The 22,856-nt window shown below is 52.2% G+C and overlaps 2 pseudogenes; both read left to right on the forward strand.

Annotated features, from left to right (window-relative positions):
- Positions 1–335: 335 nt before the first annotated feature.
- LOC149362716 (beta-alanine transporter-like) lies at positions 336–3,036 on the forward strand (annotated as a pseudogene).
- A 13,419-nt stretch (positions 3,037–16,455) lies between these two features.
- On the forward strand, positions 16,456–19,818 carry LOC149362717 (beta-alanine transporter-like; annotated as a pseudogene).
- The last annotated feature ends 3,038 nt before the right edge of the window (positions 19,819–22,856 follow it).

Consider the following 22,856-nt stretch of genomic DNA (forward strand, 5'->3'; position numbering starts at 1 on the left):
CCCGCACAAATACTGCCTCGCAATTCACCACCGTACCTTGGCCGATCCCACCGCGTGGGTGATGACGATGATGATGATGTCCTCGGGCTGAATGGCACATACCCACGGCGGGGGATTGGCCAGGGTGCATAGCGGATACAAACGCACTCATGTACAGGGAATGTTTACTGAGGAAGGAGAAGAATAGCAAGAATAAGAAGAAGAAGAGGAAAGCGCACGCTCACGACCAAGACCGTTCTGAAGGAGGCCCGCGGCGTCCCCATAATTGCAATCGGTTCCTATTCACCGGACAGAGACGTCCAGATATTCGAACACCGCCTCTCCTAGGACCGGATATGGCCAACGTTGAAAGGGAGGCTCACTCGACCAAGAAAAGTCGGCGCTCAGGCCGCCGACCTTCCGCACCTCCGCCGATGCCACGGAAGGTGCCCGAAGCTCCGCAAGAAGTTGGCACCATAGTCACCGCCCCCGTTACAGCAACCACCTCTACCGTGCTCACGTCGCCACTGGACCACATCCTCATCTTCGGACACGGCTGGTTCCAGAGGCTCGTTCTGCTCTGCACGATGCTGGCCTACTTCACGCACGTGCTGCACGCAGCGGCGATCAACAGCCTGGCGCGGCCCGCGGACCACTGGTGCCGACCTCCAGCAGCGTACGCCCACGTGCCCGCGGAGATATGGAGGAACACCAGCGTGCCACTCGAGTCTGACGGCGTGACGCGCCACAAATGTCTTCGGTACGAGCCGCCGTTCCCTTCCGAGGAAGAAGACTGCGTTGAAGACCGGAGCACGATTCCCTGCGACGCCGGTTGGGACTTCGAGGTAGATGCCGCCTCTGGAATGCCGGTCAACTCGATCATCCGAGAGTGGAACATCGTCTGTGAGCGTCATTGCATCATGACGGCCCTGATAGCTGCCTACATGCTTGGAGGAGTCGTTGCTGCACCATTTGCAGGAATCACGGCTGACAGGATCGGAAGGCGCCCCGTACTGTGCATCTGGCTGTTCCTGCTCATGTTCGCCGGCATAGGAATGGCCTTCGCCAAGACCTTAGTCGCCTTCGCCGCTCTCCGCGCCCTCCTGTCCGCCGCGGCCGCCAGCGTCCTCGTCATGCTCTTTGAGGTGACCGATACGCCGCATCGGGACCTTTTTTGCGGCTTCGCCTCAGCCGGCGGCTCGCTTCTGGCCTCTATCTACCGGGCTGTTGTGGACGACATGGTCGTGGACGACGACATGGACGACTGGAAGGCCGTCCAGATCGTGTTCATGGTACCATCTTGCGGACTGGTTCTGGGCGTTTATCTGATGGAAGAATCACGGTGCTGGCTCTTCGCTGTGCTGAACACGCGACGTGCAGAGAAGGTGCTGTCTTGGGCCACGCGCGTCAACAACGCCGACCCCGACGACTTCAAGCATCGCCTGTCTGCGCTGAGGGTCGAGCTCAAACAGCAGCACGATCACCAGCAAGACACCGGAACCTCTGACATCTTCTCGGGGCCTCAGGTGCTCGTCCTTTGCCTTCTAAGCACGGTAGTCAGTTATATCAACGCGATAGCGCTAAAGGTCCCGTTATCCAGGAAATCCGCCGTCGGCGTTGGCGGCGTTGAGAGCGAAAAATAGTGTGGCCCCCACCGGAGAAGCAACCCCGGTGGGCCACCGAGGTCACATGGCCTTATGGCGTCATCGCAGCCTTCCCACCGGATTGCGAGAAACTGACAACTGTGACAGGTAGCTGTTAGATCAATGATTGACCGCGAGAGGTTTCTCGGGCACAGCAACTTGGGTCACACAAGACGCACCATTGGAACGCCTGCCTTCGCAGGACAGTGGCGCATCCCTTAACCGCTAATCATTGTGGAAGGACTGGTGTGAGGACTTCAAGGGGCCTATGGATGCAAACTTCACCAATTCTACATGCAATGACATTAACGCATTAGCTCTATCAAGTCATATCTTTAAAGAGGGGCTTAAATAGCCCCTCCAATTTTTGCGATGGCATTGCATCGCTACAAATCACGGCGCCAAGTTTCAAGGCCAAATCAGTTTCATCCCGAAAAATAGAATGCAGGACCGATAACGCGCCAAGCGTTCACGCATCAGCCACTTGCCAATCCGTGCTGGGTAGTGACATTCATCTGCGAGTCAGCTCACTGTGTAAGCTTGAATTAGACGCTACGGTACGTATTAAGTCCATAGCATGGGTACGGTGTACCGAAGGCGTGTAGACTGTTTCGAACCCTCGCGGTCCTCGAGGGCTGTCTGCTGAAACCAAAACAACCCTTCCAAAACTTCATAATCGCAGACGTGCACGTGACCGAGCTTGTGCGGAACCAGTCCCTACGCCAGCGGTCCTTGGTCACCTTCGGGTGCTGGTTCGTCACGGTCGCCGTCTTCTACAAACTCTTAACGGGCCAAGTCATGCGCTCCAACCATGAGGCACGGATCGCGCTGGTCCTGCACAAGGTGCCCGGGATCATCGTGAACGTGCTCTGCATCACGTACGCCGGGCGGCGTAGGGCCCTCACCCTCAGCATGATCACGCTGGCCGTCCTGGCCGGAGCAGTGGCCACTGCGCACACGCTGCGCGCTCCCGGCTACGTCCTGGCGGTCGTCGTCGTGGTCTGGATGCTGGTGTTCGACCTCTGCGCCATCGCCCTGTTCATCCTGACGGCCGAGCTGTACCCGATGGTGGTTCGCGGAGCAGCGCTCGCCCTCTGCTACACCTGCGGACGCATGGGCGCCGTCTTAGCGCCCTTCCTCAACGACATTCAGTCGGCGGACATGAAGGGCTTGCTGTACGCCGTTGCGGCCGCGCTGTTGCTCTTCTTCGGAGTGATGGCGTTGGCGCTGCCGGAGACGACGGAGCTGCAGCCGGTCAACACGATGCGCGACTTTGCGGCGGGAAAGTGGCAGCTGCAGTCTCCCCTGAGGGTCGCCCGAAAAGGCAGCAAGCGGAAGCCAGCCAAGAGCGCCCAGTCCGATATCCAGAGAGCAGCCGAATAGGGCCGGAAGTGAAGAACAAGATGTTCGGTGATCTGGAAGGGAAGCGGGGGGGGAGGGGGGGGGTTCGAGGCAGCAGTCATATTTGCGTTTAATATTATATCATCATTATCATGAGCCTGACTACACCCACTGCAGGGCAAAGGCCTCTCCCATGTCTCTCTAGTTAACCCTGTCCTTCGCCAGTTGCAGCCACCGTATTCCCGCAAATTTCTCAGTCTCATCTCCCCATGTGCCGCCCCCTGATACGCTTGCCTTCTCTTGGAATCCACTCCGTTACCCGTATGGACCTGCAGTTATCTTGCCTCCGCATTACATGACCTACACAAGCCCACTCTTGATTTCAACTAGGATATACTTGACCCGCGCTTCTTCTCTCACCCACTCCGACCGCTTCCGATCTCTTAACGTTGCACCTATCATATGTATTAATCATATTAACGTTATCGACGGTTTACTTCGCTATTAAGTTTCTCTCCATACTTCGTGCTCATTAAGCAAGTATATAAGTTGTTTTGAATCCTGGATATAAGTAGAAGTGCGCAAAGGACACTGGCACACATTGGTAATGAACCAGTGCAAAACTGACATTTTATCGACCCGTAGCCCACAAAGCACTGGATTTACAAGAACTGCGGCATCCGGAAGCGGTCAGGAAATTTTCCTGCTCTGATGCTGTTCGGAAAACTCTTCCACAGCTGTTCTGGCACGTAACGAACTTCGACAGTGTCCGCCGCCGGGGAAAGTTCTTATGCGGGTAACTGAGTGATGGGTACAGTGTACCGGATGGCGGAACTTCCAAACTTCCCTCCGTACTTGTCTAGCCCTTTCGGCCCTGGATTTTTCATTTCGGTCGTAGATTTTTTTGCTCCGCGTTATTACAATGCCTAAGGCTCCATAACGACGCTGTAAAAATTTAAAGCTCGTGGTGCGAGTATTAACTCGTACATCAGGGCTCAATGGGTGTAAAATGCGAAAGGGACCGTTTTGGTAATTGCAACCGACAAGAAAGAAATGAACGCGAAAATTTATTTTGCTGTGTGGAGACCTCTAAAGAAGCTTTTTTTAATTGGTAAGGGATAGATGGATCTGGCAGTTGCCACAAAAGACGCGGCTCGTTCCTGTTTACCCTGAGTTTTGTATCAGCTCCTCATTTTTTTTTTTTTGCTGACAGGCTTGTGTTCCAGCTTGTGTACGTCACATCAACAATAGAGATCTGAAAAACTTGCCCAGCCTTCCTGGAAAGCGACTAGGGACACGATCAAGGCTTTTCTCGAATCTGTAACGCTCTTCTCTATCGAGGTTTATGAAGCGCTTCCATCAGGCCCAGCGCGGAGCTCTGCACATCTAAGTTCTAAGCTTGTGGAAACATAATGCATCTGGTCTGCACCTGTTTTCAAACCAGCTGTTCGCTATAGAACTCAAAGTGGAAGATAATCTCGTCCTGTCTGTCTCTTCAGCGAATGCTGTTCTCTGCAGGTGAAAATAAATTCCTTCTCATCCATAGGCTTATGAGTTGGGGATACCTCTAGGCCGGGGAGAAAGCATAAGCTGTATCAGCACACTAAATACGCCTCAAGAAAACATAGCCAAACACTCTGCATTGATCCTAGCGTCGAGGGTGCGCCACAAGTGCTGCACGAGCGGTGATGCGCGAGTTGCAGTGTGAATACCCTGGGCGCTTCTTGCAGCTCAGAGTTGATACTCACAGGAGGAGAGCGGAAAAAAAATGGAATAAAAGCGCTAGGTCAGGCGTGCGTTAATTCTCGCTATTCCTTTGGTCCGGTTGCTGTTCACTGACATCCGCATGGTCATTTCCAGGCTCGATCCGAATATTCACCTTGTATAATAACGAAAATTTTTCTTCCAATTTATCAAAAAGATAATTTTATTCGTTCGTCCATTTTCTGCGATGAACATTCATGTCAGCAGTCCATATAGGGATATTCGTGTTTACAGTGCAGTTGCTCGACTGAGCGCGCACTGACGAAACTGAACTACGACTGCGTTGTACGTCTCGAGGACCGCACGGAAAGCCCTCGTGCGGTGCCCGCCAGAAACATTGTCGATTGGCTCTCCACGGCCTCCCGATCGCCGGTCGTGTGAATTGCCGATTGTTCGGGTGCGCGCTGACTATGACGGCGACCTAAAAAGAATTAAACTGTTCGACAGCAGGTTTGGGCTCACGTTCGACGCCGCAAATATCTTTGCAGATCTATTCGGCGCGCTCGATACCCTACCAAAGCCCGGTTACGACGGGGAGCTGATTATGAGTACATCGCCTTTTTTGTTGTTGTTGAAATTAGTGCCTTCCTCCAGGCTCTGCGCTGAAAAAAATATGAAAGGTACAGTTTATTTTCATGGAATGCGCATGTCTACTTTGTGTGCCCGATCAAGGAGACACAGACGTAACGTGCGAAAAGCGCTTTTCGCAGGGATGCTTGTGGCGAGCACGTTGAATGAAAATCAAAGATGATTTTAGTCTATGCCGAAGGGGTGGTGAAAACATTTAAAAAAAAAAGGGACAGGAGGTATGTTTGGATCAGCCCTTAAGGGACTGATCCTTACAAACACTAAGTGGAGGTCCCTAGCATGAGACTCCAGTGGCGGTGGCCGCCGAACGGGCGCGCTCGACTAAGGCTTGTTGGACCTGTAAGTCGTGGCAGCCGAGCAGGGTCGCCTCCCAGTCCTCCCGGGTTGGGTTGGGGATGGGGGGAATAGCCGGGTTGGAGGGGCAGGCCCACACCATGTGATAGGTGTCAGAAGACACCGTACTACAGTGCGGGCAGCTGTCGTTAAAGGAGGGGTCAAAATGTTTTAGTGCTGCCGGAAGGCGGAGAAGGAGCCGCTCATCCGCCTTCTTAAGGCTTTTACATGGGCGAGGGTAAAGGCGATGCCCGTCTTGATAATGCCGAGGGTACTAGCACACTGCTGAAGTAAAGTGGAAAACCTTTTGTTTCCGTCAGCATAACTGAAAAGCGTGGGCGCCACGAGAACTAAAACGCAGACGAAGAAAAAACGGAACAAGTGCTCACTATCCAGTCACTAAATGGTATTAAAGCACACAATAATTGCAAAAAAGCGTTACATGCGCAGTCAAAGTCATGGCTGAGAACGAACAAGCAGGCAGAGCCTAGAAAACTGCATCACGAGTTGAAAACCAATCACATGGTCAAAGCATATCCAAGTGATCAAACTCAGCAACAAAGGCTTTATCAAACTGTTATCAGCAAATTTTCTTCTTAATACGAAAGCTTTAGATGGCTATTTTGATGCCAGAAGTGCCACGTCATGAGACAGTAAAAATAAAGGAAACTTGGGACGTGGGAATCGAACCAGTTCCGCCGGCGTGCGAGATGACGTAACAGGATGACACAAAATTTAGGGTATGATGAAGTCACACCGAATATGAGACAATCAATGCCATTTACATACAGTACAAATCATAGAAAAAGACGCGCGGCGCAAATTGCGCCCGCCGAAGCGACGACGCCGCTTTGAGCAACAGGTGGTGTTATTGCGACTGAGAGAAGGATAAAAAGGAAATTGCAAGGGCCTGCCAACTGGCTCAAGCCGAGCCACCACCGATGCCACGGGCAGATAGACGAGAGTTAACAGATAAGAGGAAAGAGTGAAAGAAAAGAAAAGACGCGCGTCGCAATAACCGCGTCCGCAGAAGCGGACGCTGGCTAAGAAAAACGGATAAGCGTCCGTAGCCGCGCCTCCTCGTCACCACCTCCCTCGCTTGAGCAACAGATACTGTAAGCAACAGATACTGTAAGTGCACGCGAAATCTCCCAGCACTGCCATCATTGGTTGACCTCAGTGTGGTGGCAGTATTCCCGAAAGGATTCACCGTTCGCTGTACAGCCTTCCGGGTTTGCTGTAGCATTTATGTTTGCATATAGCTTATATGTTTTCGTCAACTTGGAGGCTATCCCACGACAGGGGTTCGGACCGACGACATATGCATCTTCAGTTGTATCAGGGGTTCGGACCGATGACATATACACCTTCAGTTGCATGCTCTAAGGAGCGGTTGAAGTGCCCACCGAAATGTCGAGATTTGAGAGAGAAAGAGAGAGAGAGAGAAAACTTTATTGTCGGAAAAGAAGGGTTCCTGGATGCTTAGCAGAAGAGCCAGGTGGCCGTTAGCTGAGAGCTGGCGGCGACCTCTTCGGCGCGCTCGATGGCTCCTGCCTGGACGGCGGGGTCCGAGCTGCGCAGCACTTCTTCCCAGGCGTCTGGTGAGGGAGCTTCTATAAGAGCTTCCGGGGGAGGATCCTCCGGGCAGTCCCATAGCATATGATCCAGGGTGGCAGTGCTACCACAGTGTTTGCAGGTGGGTCTATGAGATCGGGGTAGATGTGGGCGTAAATGTACGGGTTCGGGTAAGAATGGGTTTGATGTCTTCTCCAAGCCACCTCTTGGTGTTTGGAGATTGACTTGTGCGGGGGAGGATTGATTCTTCTAGAGAGTTTGTAGAATTGGATAATGTCGTGGTACGAAATCACTGCCTCCATCTCGGATCCCCCTTGACGAGAGCCCACTGCTCGGCCGACAAAACCCCGAGCGTGTTGGTGGTCTGGTTCGTTCCCTGGGTTCCCTGAATGTGCAGGAGTCCATACCAGTTCTATTTCTCGTTGCAGTGTAATATTTGTGAGGATATTTCTAGCAGTCAGGGATATTCTACCGCGCGAGAAGTTGCGTATGGCAGTCTTGGAATCACTGAGAATGATGTCAGCGTCAGTATTTGCTATGGCCAAAGCTATGGCCGCTTCTTCTGCTTGATCCGCGTACTTGACCGTGACCGAGGCCGCAGAGATGCACTCGCTTCTTCCTGCTATGAATTTGGATGCGCAGATAGCGAAGGCCCCTTGACTGAAATTATAATCAGCTGCATCGGTGTATACTGCTCCAGGATTATTTAGGTACTTTCTATGCAGAGCCCGCGCTCTGGGTCGTCGTCTGCCATCGTGGAAGCCCGGTAGCATATTTTTGGGGAGCGGTTTGATGACTAGTTTGTCGCGCACTCCTCGTAATAGAGGGCCCGGTCGGTTAGACATAGGTTCAGCGTTTACGCCTATTCGATCTAGAATCTCCCTTCCCGCTGTAGTGTTGGCCAGTCTGGGTGTGCATCGCCTTGTGTGCAGTGATGAGTTCTTCTACAGTGTTGTGTATACCCAAGGATAAAAATCTGTCCGTGGGTGTGTTTCTAGGAAGCCTATAGACCAGCTTTATATGCCTGTCTAGTAACCTGTTTAATCTGTCGATGTCCACCTTAAATAGTTTGAGGTATGGTAGAGAGTAGGTGAATCTGCTAATGACGAATGCATGTATAAGGCGACAGATGTCGGCCTCCTTCATACCTCTCTTATTAGCAGTGATTCTTCGAATGAACCTGACTATCTGGTTGACCGTTTTTTCCAGACGGTTGATTGTAATGTTGCTCTTATGATTATTTTGAATGAACAGACCTAGTACTCGAATGGTTTCGACCTCCTTTATCGGGAGACCTTGAAGGTTCACCTCTATGGACTTTTCTCTCTGTTTCTTTTGTCTGATTAGAAGGAGTTCAGACTTGGGTTGAGAACATTTGAGTCCTATGCTACTCGCATGCTCCTGGACTACTTGTACTGCTTTCTGAAGGGTTTCTTCTATGTGAGCATCGGAGCCATTCGCCACCCATAGGGTAACGTCGTCCGCATAGAGTGTATGACGTAAGTCCTCTATGGTGTTTAGCTTGCTAGGCAGCGATATGAGTGATAGGTTGAAGAGAAAGGGTGACAGGACGGAGCCTTGCGGCGTGCCTCTATCTCCCAGTTCTATCCTATCCGACCTGATTCCCCCGATGAAGAGTCCTGCCGTTCTTCCCGATAGGAAAGAACTGACATACTTGTAGGTTCTGGCACCTACATTTATGCTCGAAAGGCCTCTTAGAATTGCTCCATGCGACACGTAGTCGAAGGCCTTTTCTAAGTCAAGTCCAAGACGGCTTTGGTGCCGGTTTTATCCGGTTTTATCCGGGGGATCTATGACGTCGTTATACGACTGGAGCATGACGTCTTGGGTTGATAGGTGGCTCCTGAAACCTACCATAGTACTGGGTAATAAGTCATTATCCTCACCATAGCCTTGCAATCGGCTCAAGATCATATGCTCCATGAGTTTGGCTAAGCACGAGGTAAGGGATACGGGTTTGAGGTTGTCAATGCTGAGCTTCTTGTTGGGTTTAGGAATAAACGTTACTATCGCGTGTTTCCACGATTGAGGAAGTTCTCCCTTGCGCCAATATCCATTCATTAAATCGGTAACTGCCGAGAGAGATTTACGATCTAGATTCCGCAGCATCTTATTCGTGACTCCGTCCGGTCCCGCGGCTGATGTGCGAAGGTGACCGATTGCAGCCCATGTCTCCGCGTCCGTTATGTCTCTGTAAAGCTCCTCGTTGGGAGCACCCGTGTAGCGGTTAAGGGCGTCGCTTTTAGACATGGTTAGGTATCTCTTTCGAAGTTCGTCCAGGAGCTCCGCATCTGTTCCGGGGAATCCGTGTATGATTTCGCTCATGTGAGATCTGGTAGTAGATTTTGTTTCAGTGGGATCTAGGCGGTGCCTTAAGAGGAGCCAGGCCCTTTTGTTGCCTAACTGACCATTTAGGCTGTCGCATATCTGGCCCCATTGTTGCCTAGATAAGTCGGATGTATGGACTTCGATCTGCCTCTGTAGTTTGGTCGCCTTTAGCTTAAGTGCCCTGTTTTTTTTTTGTTTTTGCCATCTATTGAGGATGCTTTTGTGCGCTTCCCAGAGATGTAGAAGCTTGGAGTCAGCCGTCGGCTGATCTTCCGTCGCTTCCACCTCCTTGGTCGTCCTGCGCACGTCATTTTTAAGCTGCTCTACCCAACTATCTAAGTTTTCGATATTGTTGGGAGCGGTATCTTCTCTAAGTTTTCTAAAGTTATCCCAATCCGTGAGCGTAGTGCTTGTTGGAATTGACTTGTGTGCGGACGTATGAAACGAGATTGGTATGATGCAGTGATCGCTGCCTGCCGTATTTCTGGTGTCATGCCATTTGGCTTCAGTTATATTCTTGGTGAAGGTCAGGTCGGGTGTGCTAACCCTGCTGACGCTTTTGCCTAGCCGCATGCAGAAGTGCGGATCATTAAGTAAGGTGAGGCCGAGATCGCGTGAAGTTTCCCATAGCTTCGTGCCTTTCTTGGTGGATTTAACGTATCCCCATTCAGCATGGGGTGCGTTAAAGTCTCCGACTACGAGGAGTTGCGCTCCTTTAGTGAAGTGCATAGTCTTACGCAATAGATTTGGAACGGCTAGCCCTTTATCTTGGGGAGAGCTGTACACATTAAGTATGAATAGATTTCTGTCTCTTCTATTGCGAGGAACAACCTCTTTCAGAGTGTAATTAGCGGTTATGCCATCGAATTCGTGCTGGATAGCCGTGATGTTTCTTTGTACTAGAATAGCGGTTAATTGTTCTTTTTGGTGTCCGCGTCTTCCTGCATGAAGCTTTTGAATCCCGCTAATTTGGTTTTTCCTCTATTCTCCTGGAGCGCTATTACGTCCGGATTTTCTTCAGTATTCTGGATTAGAAGCTGCAGGTGATCCTTCCTGGGAAGGAAGTGCCTGCAGTTCCCCTGCCATACGCTAATTCTCTGCGGGCGGGGGGCCATATTGCCCATGAATTGGTTGCATTCCGTGTGTAGTGATCCTGGCCGCTAGGTTGGCCATTTCTTTCTTAACTTCGTCGATGATAAAGCTTGTGAATTCTGCCAGTGTAGCCGCGAATTTAGCATCTAGACGTTCTAGATCGGCCTTTCTGTCGGCCTCTACTTTGGCAAATCTGAGGTCCACTTTGTCAACTAAATCTGCTACCGTCGTTTCGGTTTCTTTCTTTGGAGGTGTGAGAGGAGTATCTGTCATCGAATTGGCCGGCCTTTTAGGTCTAGATGCCACCTCCACGTCCATAGCCTTATCTCCTAGCTAATCTTCTTGCTTGGGAAGAGCAGAGGATGTGTGTTTGATCACTGAGGGGCCTAATGGGGAAGGTGATTTGGGTTCAGGTGGAGTACTTGTGGCTGCAGACTGCTGTAACACTGCCTTGTAGAATTTTGGTTGATTAGAAGGAGTTACGGCATGTTGGCCTATTAGCTTCCTGAGCTCGTCTATTTGGGACTGCAAGCGTTGGTTATGCATTCGAAGCTCCCTCACCTGTTTGTGAAGGGCTTCTTTCTCGGGGTCTGTGTGCCAGGTCACACTCTTGCGTCCCGGGCTTTCGCTGCGGTCGCGATATCGGCTGCGGCTGGCGGATCTGCTGGCGCTTCTCGACGAGGTGTCACTGGTGGCGTCCCCCGGGTGGATGCTTGCTCCTGGATCGCGATTGTCTCTCGTCGTTTTGTTTTTGCCCTCGCTGTTGTTGTCCCTCTTCTTGTTGGGTTCTTTGACCTGCTTTTGAAAGCGGAACTTGCAGTTGCGGCTGCCACTGAAGTGATGGCCCCTACAGATGATGCAAGTGGAGTTGCACGTATGTTGTTCTCCCTGCTTGGGCTGAGCGTGGTTGACTCCACATCTGCGGCAGAGTTCGCGGAATGGTTGTGGGCAGACGTCCATGCAGTGTCCAACCTTCCGACAGTTGAAGCAAGCTTCCATTCTGTCGTGGTATAGATAAACGAGCTACTGCGCTCTTTCCTTTCCTCAAGAACCTTGCCTTTCCTCAAGAAACGTGCTTCTGTATTCCTCCACGTGAGCAGACTTAAGTGACTTCCGAGGTTTTCCGAAGGCTTCCGTAACTTCCGGGAATCCGGCGTCTCCTTCTGGGGAGAGCCAATTTGTATTTATAAGAAGGAAGCCTCCTTGAACAGCTTTCTTCAGCGAGCAGTAAAGCGAATTGTTTCGATACGCCCCGCTGCTCCACCTGCGCAGACAACGGCAGTCGCTGCACTGAGTGCTCTCGTTCGTCGTCCTGGAAACTTGTAGAAATGCGTTTCCGAGGATAATGATGATGACAATATTTTAATGAAACTTTTTAGGAGGTTGTAGCGGCGGGTGGAGCTCTCAGTCCGGAACCCCATTGGCGTAGGCTGCTGTCCGCGCTCTTTCGATGAGTTCTTTATGACTCGTTTCGTCCGAGCTGGTCAGAGCTGCCTCCCACCCCTCCTGCGTTGGGTGGTTATTGACAGTGACCGCCTGATTTCGTCGGCAGGCCCATACCATATGGTACAGGTCCGCCTTCTCCCCGCAGATTTTTCAGTGTGAGTCAAATGACTCCGGGTCTATTGCGTGTAGTCTTCGTTGTAAGTGTTGGTCTGTAGCTTTCGGAGGTGTAGTTCCTCGCCTTTGTCCAGTGTCTTAGCAGGCGGAGGGTAGACCCGACGGGATAATCTAAAGTGCTGAAGTATGTCGTTATAAGTTAGTAGTGGGGTAGGAGGTTCCACGGCATCCGCAATGGGTGCCCGGGGGAGAAATGCTCGGGCTGAGGCATGTGCGCTGTCGTTCCCTGGGATGCCCTGGTGACCTGGTACCCATATTAATTAAGTGTTTGTGTGTGGGTTGGTAGCCACGGCTGTAGCTATCTTGCAGGATTTTAGCTGTTAGTGGTGAGATCCTGCCCCGGAGGTAATTGCGATACGCTGTCTGTGAATCTGTAAGAATGTATTCCGATCTAGTGTGTGTTGCAGCTAAAGCAATCGCCACTTCTTCCGCAGCCAGTATGCCCTAGCTGGCCAGTACTAGCCCGTTCATGGTTTTATTTTGGTGCACTACCGCGACGGCAGTCATTCCCTGCTCGGGTAACGCAGCATCGACATAGAACACGCCCTCGCGCCCGCCGTAGTGCCTTTTCATAGCTTCAGCTCGTGCTTGCCGTCTTGACTGGTGAAAATCGGGGTGCATATTCCTGGGTAGTGGAGCTGCCTTGAATTGTCCTCTCCATGAGGCTGGAATGTCGTTTTTAGCGTCTAGCTGTCGGGGGCAATTGATGTTTAAATCAGTGAGGACTTGTCGGCCAGTCCGACTAGTGGACAGCCGTACTACCTGCGCCGTGAGGTGTGCCTCTATTAGCTCGTCTATCGTGTTGCGCACTCCCAGTCGTAAGAGCCGGTCCGTCCATGTCGCAAGAGGGAGGCCCAGTGCCTTCTTGTTGGCTGTTCTGATTATGACGTCTAGGTTCCTGATGTCACGCTTCTTGAGGCGGAGGTAGGGTGCTGCGTAGACGACGCGGCTTACGACGAAAGCCTGCACCTCGCAGAGTATCTTCTTCTCGCATCCCTGATTTCCGCGTTGTTATCCTGGCGATCATCCTGGCGACTTGCTCGCTCACGAGACGTAGTTTCTGGAGGGTGAGGAGGTGGTTGCCGTTGTTATTTTTGTACAGACCTAGTATCTTGAGGGTTTGAACCTCCTTGATGGGCGCGTTGTCAACGCGGATGTTGATGGTGTCCTGATTATTGCGTTGACGGAAGACTATGAGTTCAGATTTCGAGGAATCTCTGCAGTTGTTTGGAAAACCTCATGACATAACACTTCGCTTGTCACGATTAAAAACTTCACGTTAGGCAAGAGCTCGGATTCGTCGTGATGCTCATTAATCACACACGCCCAACTGCGTAAAAAAGAAATACCGAAGCCACCTTGGAAATTCTAAAGTGTGTTTGGGGAAAGCCTTGTGGTCAACCGACTGCCGCTTTCCCGAACCTTTAGGCGCGGGGAGGAAGTGGGAGGAAGTAAGGGAGGAAGTGGGAGTGAAAGCAGAAACACAAAGAGGGGCCGTAGTGAAGAAAATTAAAATTCTATTTGAGGAAAAGAATTTACGCAGTAACTGGCTCGCATATCTCGGTGGACACCCGTCATGCGCTTGCAGAGGAAGGGAGGAAGTGGGAGTGAAAGAAGAAACAGAAAGAGGGCCCGTAATGAACAAAATGAATTTGAGGAAAGAAAGTTACGGAGGAGGTTGCGCCGCTGCGGGTAGGAGGGGCCACAGTTGGCACGATTACAGCGCGCGGACGGACACCGCAAGCATGGACGGACGCCGCGAGCATTAGCAAGAGAGCGGGGGTCGGAGTGTTTCGCGTGGCGTACGACAGGTGTAGCGCACCACCGCAGTGCTCCACCTATGGGTCCTTGCTGACGTGATGGTGTGAAATGTGTATTATCTACCTTTATTTACAAGAAGTGCAAGAATGGACGAGGCAAGCTTCTTATTGGACCAAATAAATGATTTACGTTATTATCATCATCGACAGTCAGAGAAGGCTAACAGTTAGAGAGGGACAATTCGTCGGGGTAAACGCTGTATACGTGAGAGATGTGGTCGGGTAAAAGCAAGATTTCGGTAAAGGTTTCTACTTCGGAGTAATAATAGCACAAAAGAGGAGCGAGTGCCAAAAAAATCTCTGCCTCTCCCGTAAACGAGAGTAGAGTAAGCATGAAATGTTTACGGGCCTAATGTCATCTCGGTGGACACCCGAACCGCACCGTACAGAAAGGGAGGAACGCCACCACCCGTTCAGCGCGATGCCTTGCCATTTGAACGCAAGGTTTTTTGAGGAAAGGAAATGGCGCAGTAATACTCTGCCATCTCGGTGGACACCCGAACCGCACCGTAAAGGAAGAGAGGAACGCCACCACCCGTTCGGCGCGATGCCTTGCCCTTTGAACGCAGCGCTTCTCCCCCGGGCCCCTGTGCGCCTGCGCGGCTTTGCTTCGATGCGCGAAGCCCCTAAGAGATCACGTATGTCAACGAAGTGTAACGTAGCATTTATGTGCTTTTCGCACGCGTTATTAGAAATCGGAAATTATAATTCCGTGCATTATCAAACCCACAGCTCCACTGATATCTTGATAAACATTGAGAAGGCACTGGCAGCAGTTATTTTTTGTCTCTGGAGACCAACCGGCGCTTGCATGCCGGTCGCGTAGGAGGGCTTAGAGAGTCTCGTTAAATCTCGTTAAGTCGCGTACGGTGCCCGGATGTTCTCGTTTCAGAGCCCGGATGACTGGAATTCAGTGCCCGGATGAGTGGATTTCAGTGCCCGGATGACTGGATTTCAGTGCCCGGATGACTGTATTTCAGTGCCCGGATGACTGGATTTCAGTGCCCGGATGACTGGAATTCAGTGCCCGGATGAGTGAATTTCAGTGCCCGGATGAGTGGATTGCAGTGCCCGGATGATGGCTCTCGGTCTCGGAGTGACGTCACCACACTGCCGACAACGGGAGCTAAAAGCATTTCATGCTTAAAAGAAAAGAGGTTTGGTTTATTGGGATTTACCGTGCCAAAGCAACTCAGGGTATGAGGGACGCTGTAGTGAAGGGCTCAGGAAATTTCGACCACCTGGGGTTCTTTAGCGTGCACTGACATCGCACAGTACACGGTCCTGTGGAATTTCGCCTCCATCGAAATTCAGCCGCCGCGGCCGGGATCGAACCCGCGTCTTTCGGGTCAGCAGCCGAGTGCCGTAACCAGTGAAAAACAAATGACGTTTCGGGGCCCGTACGGGTCCCTTGTTCACAATGGCAGCGGATAGACGAAGGTGAGTGACTTATGTACGGTGCAGGTGGCGTAATGAGCATGCGTATATCTCATGAAGATTACCCCGCGTTCGGTTCAAAACGTGTGGTGTCGTTACGCTCTAGGAGTCAGCGATGCCTTATCTAGGGTCTTGAAGGACTACATTGTACGCGTCGCCCGCGTGCCACCAAGTAAACTGAAGCAAAAACTTGTCAGAGTGAAAGACCCGGTTGAACGAAGCAGATTTCCCGCAGTAGTGTACAAAATTTCCAGCATCTACAGCAACGCTTCATACATCGGCGAATCAGGAAATTTCATTAGGCGCTTGAAACAACATCAAAATCACGTCGTCAAACGCTACATGAAAAAAAAATGCACCGACTAAACACTGTCAAATTGCATCACATACCATCGATTGGGGCAACGCCTCAGTCATCGCGAGAAGTATTTATCTTCCCGCCTACTTCTAGAATCACTTCTTATCCAAACGATCGTTCTGAACCGAACGCGGGGTAATCTTCCTTAGATTTACGCATGCTCATTACGCCACCTGCATTATACATAAGTCACCACCTTCGTCCAGGCGGACGCAGTTGTTGCTGCGACGCGCGTCTTTCCTTTCCTCTCTCCTACCTCTGATCTTTTAATTCTCCTCTATCTGCATGTGGCAGCGGTGGTGGCTTGGCTCGAGCCAGTAGCAGGCCCGTGCAATTTCCTTTTCATCCTTCTCTCAGTCACAACAACAACAACAACATCTGCTGCCATTGCGAAAAAGAGACCCGTACGGGCCCTGAAACATCATTTGTTTTTCCTTTTTTTTTCTTTTTTGCCGAGTGCTCCTCTTTACTGCTATTATGTTCCATCCTTGCCAGACGGGATTTCGCCAATGCCTCGACTACTTCTGAGTCATATGTTTCGCTCAGCTGATGCGACAGAAGCCCATGGGACCGGAGCAAAGAATCATGGACGCTGAATAAAACTTCAGTGTTCAGCTAGCGTTCGTGCTTGTCCTTTCTCTTAGCCGCCTTTTGAGGGTTTTAAATCGACAGCTTACCTACGGCCTGTCTCCGCGAGTTTCGCGCATCCAAAGCCTGGAGCGAAGAAAGAAGAAACGAAGAGCTGCGCATGCTCACGAGCAAGGCTGATCTCATCGGAGGCGTCGCCATAATTGCAATCGGTTCCTATTCACCGGACCGAGACGTCCAGACATTCGAACACCGCCTCTCCTGCGACCGGATATGGCCAACGTTGAAAGGGAAGCTCACTCGACGAAGAAAAGTCGGCGCTCAGGCCGCCGACCTTCCGCACCTCCGCCGATGCCACTGCAGGTGCCCGAAGCTACGCAGGAGGTTGGCACCATGGTCACCGCTCCCGTTACAGCAACCACCTCTACCGTGCTCACGTCGCCACTGGACCACATCCTCATCTTCGGACACGGCTGGTTCCAGAGGCTCGTTCTGCTCTGCACGACGCTGGCCTTCTTCACAACCGTGCTGCACGCAGCGGGGATCAACAGCCTGGCGCGGCCCGCGGACCACTGGTGCCGGCCGCCAGCAGAGTACGCCCACGTGTCCGCGGAGATATGGAGGAACACCAGCGTGCCACTCGAGTCGGACGGCGTGACGCGCCACAAATGTCTTCGGTACGAGCCGCCGCTCCCTTCCGAGGAAGAAGACGGCGTTGAAGACCGGAGAACGATTCCCTGCGACGCCGGTTGGGACTTCGAGGTAGATGCCGCCTCTGGAATGCCGGTCAACTCGATCATCCGGGAGTGGAACATTGTCTGTGAGCGTCATTGGATTATGACGGCCCTGATAGCTGCCTACATGTTTGGAGGAGTGGTTGCCACACCATTTGCAGGAATCGCGGCTGACAGGATCGGAAGGCGCCCCGTTCTGTGCATCTGGGTGTTCCTGCTCATGTTCGCCGGCATAGGAGCGGCTTTCGCCAAGACCTTGGTCGCCTTCGCCGCTCTCCGCGCCCTCCTGTCCGCCGCGGCCGCCAGCGTCCTCGTCACGTCCACCATGATGCTGTTTGAGGTGACCGATACGCCGCATCGGGCTCTTTTCTGCGGCTTGGCCTCAGCCGGCGGCTCGCTTCTGGCCACCATCTACCGGGCTGTCGTGCACGACATGGTCTCCGACTGGAAGGCCGTCCAGATCGTGTTCATGGTGCCAACTTGCGGCCTGGTTCTGGGCGTTTATCTGATGGAAGAATCGCCGTGCTGGCTCTTCGCTGTGCTGAACACGCGACGCGCAGAGAAGGTGCTGTCTTGGGCGGCGCGCGTCAACAACGTCGACCCCGAGGAATTCGAGCACCGCCTGTCTGCGCTGAGGGTTGAGCTCAAACGACAGCACGATCACCAGCAAGACACCGGAACCTCTGACATCTTCTCGGGGCCTCAAGGTGCTCGTCCTTGCCTTCTAAGCACGGTAGTCAGTTGTATCAACGCGACAGCGCTAAAGGCTCCGCTATCCAGAAAATCCGCCGTCGGCGTTGTCGGCGTAGTCAGCGAAAAATGGCTGTGGCTTAGCTTGGTTAAGCCCGGTAACTACGAAAGCAATATCCGTAGCTACGTCAGGGTTCAGCTGGTAGTGTAGCTGCTGGTGATGCTTGTGGTTAGACTTGTGGTGATGCATCGGTTATGCAATTAAATCCAATCCAATCTAATCTAATATAATCTAATCGAATCCAATCCAATCCAATCCGCGCTGCGCGCGGCGGGCGCAGGAGTTAGGCAGCAGCCACCACGCGCGGTCTCGCCTCGCGACGGCACAAGTTGGAGCCCTGCTCTTGCAGCTGCGACGTCACACCGCTAGGCGCACCACTCAAGGTCAATTGTAGCTACCGCGGCATCGCCACGCGAGGAGCTGAAATTGAAAGTAGTAATGCTTCGCAATAAAAATAGGGTGGCCCCGCCGGAGAAGCAACCTAGGTGGGCCACCGAGGTCACATGGCCTTATGACGTCATCGCAGCCTTCCGACCGGGTTGCGAGCAAACTGACAACTGTGACAGGTAGCTGTTAAATCACTGATTGATCGCGAGAGGTTTCTCGGGCAGAAAAACTTGGGTCACACAATCCCGACCATTGGAACGCCTGCCTTCGCAGCGCAGTGCCCATTCCTTAACCGCTACATCATTGTGGAAGGACTGGTGTGAGGGCTCCCAGGGGCCTACCATTGTAAACTTGTGAGTGACCAATTCCAGACAAATTAGCTCTATTAGGTCATATCTTTAAAGCGGGGCTTAAATATCCCCTACATTTCTTGCGATGGCATTACAAATCACAGCGCCAAGTTTCAAGGCGAAATCAGTTTCATGTTCATGACGAAAAATAGAATGTAGGACCGATAACACGCCAAGAGCTCACGCATCAGCCCCTTGCCAATCCGTGCTGGGTTGTGACAGTCATTTAGGTGTCCGCAATTAGACGCTACGGTACGTATTAAGTCGATATCATGGGTAAAGTGTACCGAAGGCGTGTAGACTGTCTCGAACCCTCGCGATCCTCGAGGGCGGTCTGCTGACCCCAAAACATCCCTTCCAACACTTCATAATCGCAGACGTGCACGTGACCGAGCTTGTGCGGAACCAGTCCCTACGACAGCGGTCCTTGGTCACCTTCGGGTGCTGGTTCGTCACGCTCGCCGTCTACTACAAGCTGCTAACGGGCCAAGTCATGCTCTCCAACCACGAGGCACAGATCGCGCTGGTCCTGCTCAAGGTGCCCGGGATCATCGTCAACGTACTCTGCATCACGTACGCCGGGCGGCGCAGGGCCCTCACCCTCAGCATGATCACCCTGGCCGCCCTGGCCGCAGCACTGGCCACTGCGCACACGCTTCGCGCTCCCGGCTACGTCCTGGCGGTCGTCGTCGTGGTCTGGTTGCTGGTTTTCGACCTCTGCGCCGTCGCCCTGTACATCCTGACGGCCGAGCTGTACCCGACGGTGGTTCGCGGAGCAGGGCTCGCTCTCAGCTATACGTGCGGACGCATGGGTGCCGTCTTAGCGCCCTTCCTCAACGAGATTCACTCGGCGGACATGAAAGGCTTGCTGTACGCCGTGGCTGCCGCGGTGTTGCTCTTCTTCGGAGTGATGGCGTTGGCGCTGCCGGAGACGACGGAGCTGCAGCCGGCCAACACGATGCATGACTTCGCGGCGGAAAAGTGGCAGCTGCAGTCTCCCCTGAGGGTCGCTCGAAAAGGCAGCAAACGGAAGCGAGCCAAGAGCGCCCAGTCCGATATCCAGAGAGCAACGGAATAGGGCCGGAAGGGAAGAACAAGATGTCCGGTGATCTGGAAGGGAAGCGGGGGGGGGGGGGTTGAGGCAGGTGTCATAATAACGTTTAATATTATATCATCATCATCATCATCAGCCTGACTACACCCACTGCAGGGCAAAGTCCTCTCCCATGTCTCTCCAATTAACCCTGTCCTGCACCAGTTGCGGCCACCGTATTCCCGGAAATTTCTTAATCTGATCTGCCCACCTAACTTTCTGCCGCCCTCTGCTACGCTTGCCTTCTCTTGGAATCCACTCCGTTACCCTTAAAGACCAACGTTTATCTTTCCTTCGCATTACATGCCCTGCCCAAGCCCACTTCTTACATTTGATTGCAACTAGGATATCATTAACCCGCGTTTGCTCTATCACCCACTCCGCCCGCTTCTGATCTCTTAACTTTGCACCTATGATATAAATTATTCATATTGACGTTATCGACAGTTTACTTCGCTGTCAATTTTCTCTGTATACTCCGTGCTCATTAAGCACATACAGAAGCCCCTCGTTGTGTTTCGTAGACTGTTTATTTCGGTGTTCATTTTCCCTCTTGACTATGCGCTCATTAAGCGAGTATATAAATTGTTTTGTACCCTCGATATACGCAGAAGTGCACTAAGTATACTGGCAGACGCTGCAATTGCAAAACTGATATATTATTGTTCTGTACCCCATCGAGCACTGGGCTGACAAGAACTGTGGCATCTCGAAGCGTTCAGCGATTTTGCTGTTCTGATGGTGTCCAGAAAATTATGCAACAATTGTTCCAGCACGTAACGAACTTCGACAGTGACTGCCGCCGGTGAAAAGTTCTCATCCGGGTAACTGAGAGATGGGCAGCGTACCGGATGGCGTAACTGCGAAACTTCCCTCTGGATTTGCCTACAGACTTCATGGCGCGCAGGGCACATTTTTCTTATTACGAATTGGATATCTATAGCCTGCAGCAGAACTTGGTATTGCTGCTCCATTAGTCGGTCTGTGAGCTAAATTATACCGGCAGCTCTGCTCTTCTCCACATGCGTTCTATTCTGGCTCTATACTACGTGTTCCGGTGAAGTTGATCACCAATTTTTAAAAGAGGGTTTTAGAGGTAAATTTTTTGCGGCATAGTAATACCACTGTTGGCGGACGCAAAACGCAGGCGAATGATGTTACTAGCAAAGTGATTAACTTTATCCTTATCGTTTACCTTAGTTATTACTGATAGGCACCTCATTGAAATTAGATATCTGTGGCTGGCCGTCAGTAATAGCGTTATCAGTTCTTCGAATTTAGAAAACGCGATTACAGTCGCCGCTATAGCTCAGCTAATTTTTGATAATGTCGTGCTAAAATACATGCGCTTTTTCAACAAATGCAGGCAAAGCGTCCCCTACAGTGCGCGTAACTGATCGAACACTGCACAGCTGAGCGACCACAAGCCAACAGATTATCGCCGACCAATATCTGCTCATTCAGCATCGTTTATTCGCCAGAAATTTGAACAAGATATTTTCCTTCCTGCACGTTAAAGAACCCCAGGTGGTCGAAATTTCCGGAGCCCTTCACTGCGGCGTCTCTCATAGCCTTAGTTGCTTTGGGACGTTAAACCCCACAAAACCAACAAAACCAACCAAAGGTTAATTGCTGTCTACGTAGACGCAAGCATCCAAGCCTTTGTATCAACGACAGCAATCTACTGCCCGTGCAGACCTGCCCTGAATAAACCTCTAGGATACAGCTTACTGAATTCCCTACGTCCTTTTGTGCTGAGCTCCTTGCAGTTCAAGCGGCACTCTGCTCCGTGGCAGCCACAACAATGCTCGCTGCGGCCTGCGTTTTCATCCGCAGTGGCGTCCGTCAAGCAGTGCGGCTGCTACGATGTGTTAGCCGCTCGCCAGTAATATGTCAGGACATCCACCGGCCCGCGGCACGCATCCCAAAGCCAGTACGTATTGATTGGGTCCCACAGGATTTTCGGACCTCTAAAATCCAGGGGGATTTAGCGAGCCACATCGTGACTCCACGCTCATCATTGCCTCGGCTTCTTCTGGGGGCGGTAGAAAGTTAAATGGGCGGATGAGATTAAGAAGTCAGCGGGGATGGTGGTGGTGGAAAATATTTATTTACAGATAAACTTCGGGAGGTGAGGTATGAGCTGACCCAGAGGGGGCCAGCCCTCACAAGTACTAGGTGGAGGTTCCTAGTTCGGGACCGCAGTGGCGTCGGCCGCTGCCCGGGCTCGCGCGACCAGGGCCCGTTGGGCCTGCAGGTAAGAGCAGCCGAGCAGGGTCGCCTCCCAGTCCTCCCGGGTTGGGTTGGGGTGAGGGGGGATAGCAGGGTTGGAGGGGCAGGCCCACACCATGTGGTAGATGTCCGAAGACTTCTCCGCACAGTGCAGACAGCTGCCAGAGAAAGAAGGGTCGAAGTGTTAGAGAGCTGCCGGGCACAGCAAAGTATTGGTATACAGGCGGAGCAGAAGCCGCTCCTCCGCCTTTGAGAGACCTTTACACAGGCGGGGATAAAGACCATGGCCAGATTGATAAAGTAAAGAAATGACTTTAAACGAGTAAGCGGGAGTGAATTCGAGTTCCTGATCGTCGGGGTCGGAGAGGAATGTCCGGTGAGAGAGTTCGCGGGCGGCGGCGTCAGCTGCCTCATTTCCCTCAAGGCCCATGTGAGCAGGAGCCCAAACGATACGCCGATAAGCGGGGTCCCCGGTATAGACGCTGTTTTGGAGAATGCGGTAGGCTAGGTACGGTGCCCAGCCCTGCTCGGCGTTCCGACATGCCCCTCGCGAGTCGGAAATAATTGTTTTTGAAGTCGGATCAGATGCAGCCAACGCAATGGCGACCTCCTCCGCGTGTGTTATGTCACGGGCTCGGAAAGTAAGGCCGTTCACTGTTTTGGATTCGTGGACGACTGCTGCCGTGAACCATCCCCCATGGTGGGGGCCGGATGCATGCACGTATTATACGCCGGGTTTCGATCCTTAGTGGCGGGCCAGGGCTCCCGCCCGCGCCAGGCGCCGGCCATTATGGTCCTCACGGTTCATGTTCGCGGGAAGAG

The sequence above is a fragment of the Amblyomma mixtum genome, chromosome 2 (assembly GCF_055824585.1).
Source record: "Amblyomma mixtum isolate Tamu chromosome 2, ASM5582458v1, whole genome shotgun sequence".
Classification (NCBI taxonomy): Eukaryota; Metazoa; Arthropoda; class Arachnida; order Ixodida; family Ixodidae; genus Amblyomma; species Amblyomma mixtum.